Genomic DNA, 13,654 nt, shown 5'->3' on the forward strand with positions numbered 1-13,654 from the left:
ACCCTATAGAAATAATCTTATATTTACTGAGAGAAAATAAAATATTTAAAAGTTCTTTTCATTTATAAAGAAACATTCTACGTATTTCATTTGTTTAAAAAATGACAAAAGGGTCCTCTCCATACAAACTATCGACGGGCCTGATACGAACTCAAAAAAGTCATCATGGAAAAAGATTGAATAATATAGAATAACACAAAACAGAATATAATATTTCAATGTTGTAAAGAAACCTTAATAGATATAAAATAAACTAAGAAGTAAAAAAAAACTTTATTACGTCATAGAAAGTGTTTTGTGAAAGTGGAAAGCAAATTTACGAGACAACTTTAGTGTTTCACTTTTAACCTTTTGCTCTTATTGGGAAAAAGTCGAGAGTTTTATACAAATAAATTTTCAATAAAGAAAGGTTTACATGTTTATTCTTTCCAGACAGCTTTTCATTATAAATCTGAATGAAATTATGCAACGCGAACTCATTATTAATGAAATTTTATGGTTTAATGGGTGAATTTATTATATATTTATTCATTAAGTCGCATTGTTAACCTTCGTGTAATTGTGAAATGCAATTATATATATATTTTTTTTACCTTAACCCGCTGTTTCGTCTAGAGAAGAGGTTTCCTCTAAGGGTTAGAAATTTCCCCAAATTAAGCAAGCACTTGTAAAATCAATACTCGTAAAATTAAATGAACTCATGTTTACAAGTACAGAAGATCCCTATCTGAGTGATGCGAGGCTTCGAAAATTGTATACATATTGCACAGCATGCGTTTAAGGAAAATTTGGATGCTAATACAAACATAATTTGATGCAAGCACAGCATCATGGCCAGTTTACATACGTTTTTTTAGTAAACAAACATTACATTTTCGTCCTCCAAGTATGCTATACATTAAAACTTACAAAATTAATGCTACACAGGATCTTAAAATAAAGTATTAATGTGAAATCGTCTATAAATCTTTACTAAACCCATTCATATAACTTTTATAAAGAATCTGTAGTAGTAGTGTTTAGGTCCTTTAGGGAATCAATTGCCGTTCACAAAACAAAAATTTCTCCATGTAAATTTCTCTATGTAAAACAAAAATGTCTGCTTGATTTAAATGGGGGTGCGATGAGGTCTCCCCACCGTATTCCCATTTAAGCCAAGCCAAATACCCCCTAAACCTATGAGTCTGCATAAAACAATGACCTTTAACTTCCATAATTGTAAAGCAATTATCATTTTTACTAATCTTTTCTTTATGGCATTTCTTATAAAAGATAATTAAAACGAATTTTAATTGAAATTTTTAATTTATGTTTAATAAAACATTATTAATAATTTCTATTTGATTATTTATTTATTATTTCATCAAACTTTTAACTTAGAAGGTAATTTTCGTTTTTTAAATAAAACATAATACAAAATATTATTGTAAATTTTTATAGAATTTTGGAAACCAATACTCCGATTCCTCAATCTGGTTATTATTTTAATAATGAAAATGGCCTTTTCAATTTAATGGATGTGGGTGGAATCGTCTTTAATGCATTTAAGAGAAGACAGATGTTGTGTGTTTTTTCATCCGTAGCATCGAAGATTTCTAGTTCGTTTTCGAGATGCGTTATAGTATTTCTTTTGCCGTCTAGTATTCTTGATTTGTCTACCTCGGCTGCTTTAATAGCGGCATCGAGCTTATAGCCCGATAATTCGGCAGTAGGTTTGGCTTTAATAATCAGATTTATGAAGAAAAACTTCATACTTGCAGACTTCGTACTCGTTTCTATCCTTGTCCAATTTGCACAACTTGGCATAATGCGGTTATCGAAGCTATTGGGCATGGTTAAAAATTAAGACAGTGTCGGCGCAATTATTCCAGATATTACAGGTTCTGACAAGTAAACAATTTTCAGAGTCCTGCCAGAAATACATATTGATTATTGACAATCTGTGAGATGTCATAACAAACAAAAATTTAAAAAACTAATATTCAAGCTTAAAATTAATAAATACAGATGTATTCTGACAGTTTATGATTTAATTATACTTCCTATTTGCAAAATTTCCTCAACCTTAACACAAAAAAGAAAAAAGTGAATTTTTTAGAAATTTGCGGGATTTCCCGGAATGTGAAGAATTTCCTGAGTTAAAAAAACAGCCGGGATTCCGGGATCCCGTTTGAGAAATCCTAATTCATATAATGCATGTTTTGGTTATATAAAACTAGTAGCCCGGGACTCTCCCTAGTGAGCGTTCTAGCAGCAGCGTGTCATTCCGTGGTATAAATAATAAATCCCTATTACAAATAAAAATAATAATATACTGAATTTCTCATGGCATACCCTACTAAAACGCAGTCAAAAACACAAAAAACCACATCTAATAATAATATACTAAATTTATTGTCAATTTAAATAATAGCTAGGGACGACCCTAGTGGCCGTTCTAGGCATTCCGATACAGATTACAGATTTACAAACACGCGATCAATGGCTTAAATTGTTAGATAATGTAAAGCTCTATATTTTATATAGATTTGGAGCTTTACATTTCTTAGAAATGGTAAAGGTCAAATCTCTATTTCTTTATTTGTAACAATTGTTCAAGTTTAAAATAAATATTATTCTGATTACAATTATCTTTTTTAATACTCTATATATTATTGCGTAAACTGCAACAATCTGTTATAAGAGGTTTAAAAGTGTTCAAAGCTCTCTATAGAAAGATCTCTTGAATAAACCTCAACTAAATTTGGCATACACATTGTTCTGAGTATGCGGTTTCGATTTTCGAAAAAAAATTTTATTTCAAAATTTAACCGCTAGGTAAAATTTAGCGCTGTTGTCTTCTTAATATGGATATTATGTACATTGTCTAGTGGATTTCGGGAGTTAATAGACGAATTCCAATGATTTCATTTCAATTACAGACGTGATTAAAGATGCGGAATGGAGAATTGACAAAGTATGAATGTGATTTCTATGTGCTTCAATCTGTATGCTCTAAACTGCATTCGCTTTAGTTTAGAAAACCTTTTGCGACGCCTTTTATACCCGAAATATGCACAATAAGGAGACGGCAGCGCTAAATTTCGTCCTAGCGGCTGAATTTTAAAGGAAATTTTTTTCTCAAAAATCGAAACAGCATACTTCTGTTAGTAAGTATACCGAATTTGGTTGTGATTTGCCCGATGGTTCTTACTAGAGAAAGCTCTGAACACACTCTAATTTTGATCATCCTCTTAATGCTAGCTATTCGTTACTGCAACATTTACAAGATAATAGTTTCATTTTAACTGGCTAATAAAATTTTTTCGATTGTTTTTCAGGTTTTAAATATATCAGAAATTAAAATTAAATAAATAAAAAACAAATGAATAAACTGTGTACAAATTTTTAAACGGAAATTTGGGATATAAAATATATTCTTACTAGAAATTGTGCAGAATTTTACAATGGAACAATTATATAAATTATCGCAATAATCGATAGGATATAAAATAGTTAAGAAGAAACCTCACGGGAGCTTTCTTAGTGATTTATGCAATTTGTACGACTGTGTACTCAGTATCACAAATATTGTAAGAACAAGAAACTAATCAAATAAAATTACATGAGCAGAAAATAAAATTAAAACTATTATGTTATCTTTAATCTTGATCAAACATAAGAATATTCTTCAAATATTTTTATTATTTATATATCAATAGAACTAAAATGAAATAAAATATATCGATTATTCCAATTCAATAGATATTTTAGCTTCGTTATCCTATAATATTTCTAAATATTTCGCTAATAATTAATAAATATATATTAACATTTGAATTAACTAATAGGAAACATCTTTAAAATAGTGATTTATGATAAACTATTAAATGTAGCGAACGTTTTATACATTAGCGAGGTGTTCTATTATATTATTGGTGTTGTTGTGCTTCTAGCTACATAATTCAATGCTCAAACTATATTGAATAATTGAATGTTAATTATAATTCGAAATATGCTTATATTATTCCTTATAAACTTGTAATAGTAAGAAACTAGATGGAAGACTGCCCCTTATTTCTGAGTGTGCAGATCTATATTTAGGCAGACTTTTTCGTGAAAGAAAACCTTCACCAGGTCCATATAAAGTTTGATCTGCTGTCTTTAAAGAGACTTCTGAAGTAATTTCTCGTGGTGGTGTGCATGGATCTTTTAGGTCGGAGGCTTAATAGTCCCACTTAAAAAGTTTCCAGTTAAACAAAAATATATATGACTTCAGAATGGACTTAAAAAATATCGCGGGAATTGTGATATTGATAAATTAAACGCATTAATTATTTACTTATTTAATTTCCTAAATAATTATTTATTGATCACTTAGGGTGAATCAATTGGATTTGTGTTTGATAAGACTTAAGCACGTGATATGAAATAAATCGATGTAAATTTTCAAAAATATTTCTTATTTTCGGAAATTACAATCGCGGAGATTTTACGAAGGTTAGTTAACAAGCATTTCTTCCATATAATGCAAAATTTCTGAATGAGTTTCGCATGAATATTTATGTAACACCACAAATAGTCACAACAAACTACACCCAGTTTGGCATTATATATAATTACACAAAACCATTACATGTAATTTAATTCTGTGGCATGGTTAGCTACTGTAAAATCTAGGGAATAAACTATTTTATTCTTGTCTCGCTGACAATGAAGTTTTCGATTCTGTCCATTTACCGACTTATCAATAGATTCTGCATTTTAAATGTCTAGTTCTTTCAACTAAAATGGTTGCACTCTTTCTTTAGAAAGAGTTCTGCTTTTAAGAGAGAAAACATTCTTTTTCTCAAATTTTTTTTCTTTCAATTTACTACATTCCTCTTTAAAAATAAATAAATAAAGTAAAGCAGATAACTTTACTCATGTAAAATATTTATGGTGATTTATCTGATTCGGTTTGATGGGATAAGGCAACGCAACGTAAGAGCTATCTGCCAAGGGGTGGTGAACTTTCTAGCGAAAACCGTCCCTATTCGGGTGTTAGACACTTAAAACGGATACAGAAGACTCCACTTGACCCATCTTTTCGTCGGGTGCGAACCCGCGACCAACTATTCTGTGGTTTTTACCCACTCGGCATTTTATGTTAATTAATAAAACTATTGAATGTTATTTATATTCATTAAATATCTTTTAACTAAAAATAAATTTGTAAATTTATCTTGAAGAGTTTTAACTTTCTAAAAGGAAACAACAATGACAAATTAAGCATATCTAAATTTATTTCTTGACGTTATTTTAAATGAAAAACAAAAGATAATCCAATTCTAAACTTCATTTTTATTTCCATTAGTACAAATAAATTTTCGACATTTCAATCAAAATTTTTCAAAATAAAAATGAGATTTTCCTATCAAGAACATACTTCTTAAACACATTGAATTTAATACTAGAAAATTAAATTTTATACTTTTCAGAATTTGATAATTCATTTCTTCCGTCATTTATTTATAGTATATATAAATTTAAATCATTGATTTATAGTTCTGAAAAATAGAATTTCCCTATTAAATTTTTATTTATTTAATGATCGAAACTACTGTATATCATTCTAGATAAAAATAACCTATAACTATATAAAGATTTTATATTCTTGAATCTATTTCTAGTAGTTTAGATACGAAATAACAACATTGAACTTTACATCATCTATAAATCCAAAAGGATGATTTTCTTTTTGATAGATATTTTCAATTTTTCAAGCTACGGTAAATAGCCTGTACGATTTATTATTGACTATTACCTTAAGAAACGAAATAATTTCATTAGATTCCTCACATTGGACAGCCATTAAATTGATCTGTTTCATGCCTATAGCTTAGGCAGCTTTATAATTAAATTATGGATACTGAATCATAAAGACCTAGCAAAAGGACGTCAGAAAACAGATTGACTAAGCTCAATGCAAAGCATAGATTAACGATTTACTTTTCTTATTACGATTTACGATTTTCGTATTCTTTACTTATTTATTTTTATCTCCCATTGTCTCATTCATTTCGAGTTGATCTTTTTTCTTTGCAACCTGCAAAATTATAATTATATTGATATACTTTACAATTTGTCGACCAATGGCTGGGTGAATAACACTACTTTACAGTGGTCGTGGGTTCGCGTTTCAACAACAGGTTGACCATGTGGTGTTTTCCAGGTTTTCTTCAAGTGTCTAACACCTAAATAGGGGCCAATTTCTCATAAAGTCTTCCGGAGAGGAACTCGTTTGGCAGATCGACTATGTGTTACGTTGCCTTATCCCATCAATGTAATCGTACACGGTAATCATCCACTGTATACTTGCATTGCATTATTTGTAACGATATCTATGACCCCGTATAATAAAATTACGCTGTATATATACAACACGTGATTTAGTACGGCCACTAAAGTACAGTCATTAATTTGTACATGTAATTAAGGGATAGAGAGTTTCTGAAAATTACAAAAATTTCGTCTATGTTAGGGAGTGCGGGGACTAGTGTACACCTGATAATGCAATACAATTTTTTAAGCGTTTAACAGTTTATATTTAAAGTTTCCAATTGAATGAAAATTATATCATGCTAGCCATTATGAGAAAAAACGATAAGAATTAAACAACATTTAGCATGTTAATGTATAAATATTAATACGAAACATGTCGAAAATATATATCAAATTAATGTATTTTAGATTAATTTAGGCTACTTTTCTTAGAATTAAAACTTTAAAAACATATCATCAAAAACTTTATTGCATATTTTACACTTTATTTAACAAGAATCTGGCTGAAAAATAAAATAATTCTGAGAATTTATTCAACTAAATAAAAATTAAACATCTCTTAATTAAGCAAGTTGATAAACAAAATTCCATTAAAATCCACTATAAATTACTCCACGAGTTAACGACGAACTAAAGCCTTTCTTTATTTTAATAAAACTAATCACTACCAATTTAATTCTTGTACAGAGATTGTTCTCGACATAATTTATCCAAAAGTGAACAATTCTTCACATTTTTTCTGACATTTCTGTGTAATTTTCACCTGATTAGTTATACAGTTTAATCAGCATAAATGTCATTTACATATCCTTCACCATTGCTAAACTGTATTTCTATATACAATAAAACCTGTTTAAAACGCAACTCGAATAAAACGGAAACCTGCCAAAACGGAAGAAGTAATTCGGTACGGTGCGATTTCGGTTTACACAAGTTTTACTGTGTACATATATATTCAATAATTAACTAACAATCACAACCAAAAAGTATTGCACGTCAATATTAATTTTTTTCTACTCCAAACACTGTTAAACGAGGGCATTTTCTTTTTGACAAAAGATCATCTTCAAAGCATCAGCAACATCTTGATTTTTCTCTAGTTTTTTCCATAAAATCTAATATTTTCATTTTCTCGTATTTGTCTAAGAGATCTTTAAAATTTCAATCTTTTTATTTAATAAGTTTTAATTTAATCTATAAAAGCAAAACTCAGAGACAGTCTTTTGGGTTCATTTAGAGCACTATCACCAATGCCAGTGGCACCTGGTTTATACTAAAACAAGAACAGAAAGCTAGGACAAGGAAAAAGAAAAACTGCACAGTTATCATTAAAGAAAACCGGACGAAAGATACGAAACAACATTGTCCACATTGATTTTATAATATTGAAATTTTCACAAATGAGACAACACGCGTGCTTCTTTGAATAAAAAAAATATCGAATGACGGTGTTTGCACTTGAAAATTCTGACGGGAATGTGTCCAATTCTCGAACCGTGTTGTACTTGTATTTTGTTCTTAAATCAACTTTGATACGCAATATTTTAGTGAAACACGAAATGAATTTAGAATATTTTTACATTTTTTAACATTTTATAATGAAAATTCTATAATTTGATCTATTAACGTAGAATTTAAGATATTTTTAGCGCTATAATAAATTTATAAGTGACGCTATTGTTAGAATATAAAAATAGACAGACCTATAAATAATAGAAAAATGCTAAATATAATTTTCTCAGCTTTACAGTTAAAACTATTTTAGTTCAACAATAATGTCTATAGTAAATAGTTTTAAAATATTTAAAAATGTGTATACAGACGAACCTGTAAACAACGGCCACTGTTTATATTTCCGTCAGTAACAGTTTTTCAGAGGTTTCACTGTACTTTAAGAGGCCGTTTATTGTACATTCAAAAGGGGATGGCGAAAAGTGCGTTATTATACACGAGAGGGAGGAGGGGGTCGAAACATACCACTAAAAAGTTCACTTTTAGTGGTATTAGTGGAATGAGAATTTGTTTTTATAAGCCTAGTTATGTAAATAAATTATTTGCAGAACTTTTAAAAGTTATTTTCTCAATGTCAGGGAGACACTATTGCACACGTAAAGGTAAGGAAATTTGCCAAAAGTACACCAATTCACGGTAAGGGGGTCAAAAATGACTGAAAAATGTAAATTATTTGTAATTTTAGTGTCTGTATTAATTGTTCTTATTTCTTATTTTTTTAATGGGAGCTGTTATCCTGCAGGGGCAGTCAGTAATCAAAAGTTCTTGTAGAAAGCTGTAAGAAAATTTGAAAATAAATAAATACGGTATTTAGTAAAAATAATGAATTTAAGTGGAAATAAAAAATATAGGTAAATATTTACTAAGTAAACGTTTTATTTTGTTGCGTGTTCTTTAAGAATTAAAAAAAAAAGTTCTGTGTTATCTAAGCTATGATAATAGCTTCGGGAATAGCAATAGTTTAGATATGTAAACAACATTTGAAGCCCGATTCAAAAAAGTATTATTATCCATTTCAACAGGATTGTCGAGTAAAACTTTATTTGCCATATTTACCACTCAGAGGGGGAAAAAAAACAAGATATGCACTATAAAATCTCTTAGATGCAATATTGTAAACATATTAATGATTGTAAGCTATCCTTTACAGGTTTACAATGTCTTATCAAAAAAATATTAGGCCCTATAACATTCCACAAAATATAATGACCTTCCAGAATAAATATAGATAAAAACTTTTGAATAGGATAAAAATATTTGGAAAAAACTTAAAAGAATGTTTTTGATGGATATAGAAAAGAACGAGGTCATCTCTATAAAAAAAAGGGGGGTCGAATGCTCCGGAAGGAAAGACGAGTTTACCAAATAGGATTATATAGTAAGTGCAAGATTCTTTAAGCGTGAAGTATATGATTAGGAGGATCTAAGGAGAATTCTTCTTGAATTTGCAACAGAATACATCCTTTACGCTATCACGTATTTGAATTCCGAATCAGAACGTATCCAACAAAAGATATTGAAATAACGAATTATCAACGAAGCGTATTCGACTCGTTTCCACAGTATCCATTGTTCCCTAAAATTTAATCAATCACTTCATCATTGTATTTAACAAACGCCAGACTTTTTTCAAATTAATTATTTTGTAATTAATGTATCCTAAATTCTTAGAATTGTAACTAGATTAGCAAATAAGGTTACGTTTCTAATGTAAACTTAAATGATTGAAATTCTGTGAGAAAGTTAGTATTATATTATTATGTCTAATGATAAGAGATAATCGATAATTGTACGGTATATCTACACGTAAGTAGTATTACGTAAAACTTAATTTCAGTGTTGTATCTTAAGCAAGATAATGCACGAATTAATAAAAGTCGTTTGTAACTTCATAATAGTTTAAATGCTCTCCTCAAGCATCTTGCCTTGCAATAAATTAGGCCATATATAGAATGTTTATAATTAAAGAGTAAGTGTTCGAAACGCTCTATACAAAGATCTATTAGACAAATTTCAACCAAATTTAATATATATGCTGTCCTGAATATGCTGTTTCGATTTTCGGAAAAATATTTTACTTTAAAATTTAGCCTCTAGGTTACAATGTAGCGCTCATGTATCCTAAATGTTATTTGACGAATTGCGTTCCGCCATCGAGTGTATTGTGCAGCGAATAGTTTCTAGAACAGGGAGATGAAGGGCATACAGAGCCATATCTTCGATGTAATCTCAATTCCACATATCACATCTACAATTGAAATAAAATTATTACTCGAAATTCGTTATAAATAGAGACAGCAGCGCCAACTTTCACCCTAGTGGTTGAATTTTTAAGTAACATTTTTTCGAAAATCGAGACCGCATACTCAAATTTGGTTGAAATTTATCCAATAGTTCTTTGTACAGCGAGCTGTGTATACCAATGATCACCCATACTGTACAGTACACTAGTTACTTTGAATAATTCAATTAAGTGAACTCGAAATTACATTATTTATTTATTTTCTGTATTTTACGATTTTTATATATTTGAAAATAAGTTTATTTCAGATTTTTACATTTTTATTTAATAAAGATTCGGTCATTTAAAAAAGCGATCTCGTCAATAATGCAAAATTATTTATTAATGTGAAAAACGTTCTTCTGTGATTAGATTCATCGTATTTTCCAATAATTCATTTTTAAAGTAATTCTATTATTATTATTATTAAATGCTTTGGTTTGATGAAATAAGACAAATCAACACGTGGATGATATAGAAAAGAGAATGCCTCCCGAGAGCACTGTCTATGGAAATTACTTTTATTTAGGTGTTAGACAGGTGAAGAAATCCTATAAAAGTCCATGTGGCCAACCCGAAGGTGAGGCGTGAACCCGCGACCAACTATCAGTGTTTGTGTTTTTATCCATTCGACCGCTGTTGAGGTTATAGTTTGAAGCATAATCCATTTTAACTCAAGTAAAAACAATTTTGTATCTTCAAAAATATCCTTTTTTTTATGCTTTACGTAAAATATACGTATAGAAAACAATGGAATAAAATCTGATTCCGTTTTATCCAGGTGTGGGGTTCGGGGCCGTCAAGATGTTTTATTACGTACGTTTTTAATAGGGTCCTGCCACCAGGTGTGTTTTACCGGACACACCACCGATTGAAATGAAGTAAATGACTAAGGCGCTAGGGTAAGTCACTCTGAAGTCCAGGAATGAGCCTCTCAGGAAGAAGAATACAGAGTCAGATATAATCAATTAAAAGGAATTTATTAGCAAAAAAAAACTGAAAGTTCAGAACAGAGTTATCAAATCCGATCTTTGGAAATCCGCCTATCTTTATCTATACAACGAAGGGGTTACCTAACGGGGGGTATTCGAACTACGCCACTCACAACATACCATTTAAACAAGATGTCTTCTTTTCGTCTATTTCGACAGTTGGTCAATCTCTTGATCCTGTTTCACTCTCGCTCTTTTCTTGCTTGTACTGTTCTGGTACTGTCTGGACGGGACTGCACTTTCTGGCTGCTTAAGTCCTGTGTCTGTCTGACCGCCTCTGGTCTATTCTCTCTTGTTTGTTGTCCTGGGTCTGCTCTCACTTATTGCCTGTCTTGAGTGTGAGAATTATACTGGTGAGAATCTCTGTCTCTCTCTGAGGATGAGAATGATACTCTGTGTTGAGTATGGGAATTATACTCTGTCTTGAGTATGAAAACTATACTGGTGAGAATCTCTGTCTCTCTGAGTATGAGAGTGATACTCCCCTTTTTGTCGGGCTGGAGCTCTCCTTTTTAAATATTTCCAGTATGAAAAGGTTTGTCATCCGGTGATGATCCATTTGTGGTGTCATCATCGGATGACGATTTATTTGCGGTGTCGTCATTGCAGCTGAGATGATTGTTCTGTTGTTTTTATTTGGCAATGACCTCTAGCTTTTGTAGAGTCATCATTGAGTCGATGTGACTCATCTTGTTTTTGGGGCAGTTCTCATCATTACTCATTGATTGCTTTCTCATTTTTCCCTTGGCATGTTGTGAGATTTGGATAATAAACTGTTTTATTCTAATCGTTGTAAGTTAATATTAAAATTTATAAGAGGGGGTCCCTAGATTGGTAAAAAGGCAAATTTCCTCTTACAACTTCGGTTGTTGTTTAAAATACAATTAAAGTTCACGCGAATACATAATTATCAAAAAAAGGTAAAAATAAGTGATTAAGTAAATATTATTATATTACAAATGTTGTAAACAGTAGTTCACAAAATGTTAACATCGAGGTATTTTTGAAGGGGGGAAATGGTGGTCCTCACACAGGTTTCGCTTTATTCAGTTTTACTGTATTAATTCATAAAGTTTATTTTATTAATAATAATTAGTATTTGCAATAATACAATATTTTATTCAAGAAATTTTAAAATAGATTCTTGATGTCTTATACAATAATCATATTGAAATACTCTTATTTTCTAATAAGCGAAAATTTTATAACGATGTTTATCGTATAAAAATATTTATAAAATCGATAAAATAATAATCAAGGTCTTAATTATATTCTGGTATAAATAATTTTTTGTACCTTTAAAAATATATATATCTCGCTAATGAGATAGTTATAATGAGATATGTTTTTAAAAAATTAATAATTATTTTTTAAGGGATATCATTTTTATACTGTGTAATTATCGTATAATTTAAAAAATACATATATTTTAGTGGAACTAATTGTACAAATAATCTTTTCTTCTTCCTATTTACAATTGTTATTTATTTTTTCCCCGTTCACAGCCTATAAATCTTGTGAGCTAAGTGTAAGAATTATTGCAGTCTAAGTAGTCTTACTACCGGTTTGTTTATCCATTTATTATCATTTAGAAAAATCCGACATCGAAAAAAGTAAATATAAAAAAGAATATATCCACAGCATCAACAGAAGTGTAACCGGATGTTTCAAACTTCATCATTTAACTAGAAGAAAACTCAACTTTTATTCGAAATTCTGTTTGTGAAATACAGAAAAAAAAATTAATTTTATTCATTAGATATATTCTAGTGAGCCTATTATATTTTAAATACAGTAATTCACATTATTCACTAATTAAATTATTTTTCTAACGAGAGAATATGCAACGTGGAAGAAAGAATAGACTAATTTGAAGTAACGTAGAATAGATACACCGTGAGAATTTTCATTAAAATTTAGTTCGGTTCTTCGCTTCAATTCATTTTCATTAAGGTGGAAAATTTGCAGAATAAGACGAAGAAAGTTTCTTGAAAGTTTATTCTCTTTCTAACTATTTTTACAAATATTTAAACTAGATTTCGTTCTAGTGTTTTAAAACGAGCGTGTACATTATAATTTAAAATAATGTGTTTAGCTGTGTATATTATATACTTATAGAAAAGCCTTCTGAGGTAAAAACTATGCTTATATATCTCATCATATCACTATGCACTATATAATAATTATTGTTTTTAAATGTATTAATTTTAAAATTCAAATATAACCAGGATCGCCAGTGACTGAGTAATAGTTGGGCGCGGGTTCCCACCTCACAAACGGACTAACCATGTGGAGTTTTCCGGGTTTTCTTCGCGTGTCTAACACCTAAATAGGGACCAGTTTCTCATAGAAAGTCTTTCCAGATTGCACCATCTTGGCAAATCGCCTATGAGTTATGTTGCCTTATTCCATCAATCCAAATTCGACCATTTAAAACAAGAAGAATTCAGCTGTGACATCTCCTTTCGTGTATCAGTATCATACTTAGTGGAAAAAAAACATCATTTTTCAACTTGTAAGATTGCCTTCTATTTTTTTCTTTATGAGATAAAACAAAGCTGTCTTT

This window comes from Centruroides vittatus, unplaced genomic scaffold, assembly GCF_030686945.1.
Source record: "Centruroides vittatus isolate TY-2023 unplaced genomic scaffold, ASM3068694v2 scaffold_324, whole genome shotgun sequence".
NCBI classification, from domain to species: domain Eukaryota; kingdom Metazoa; phylum Arthropoda; class Arachnida; order Scorpiones; family Buthidae; genus Centruroides; species Centruroides vittatus.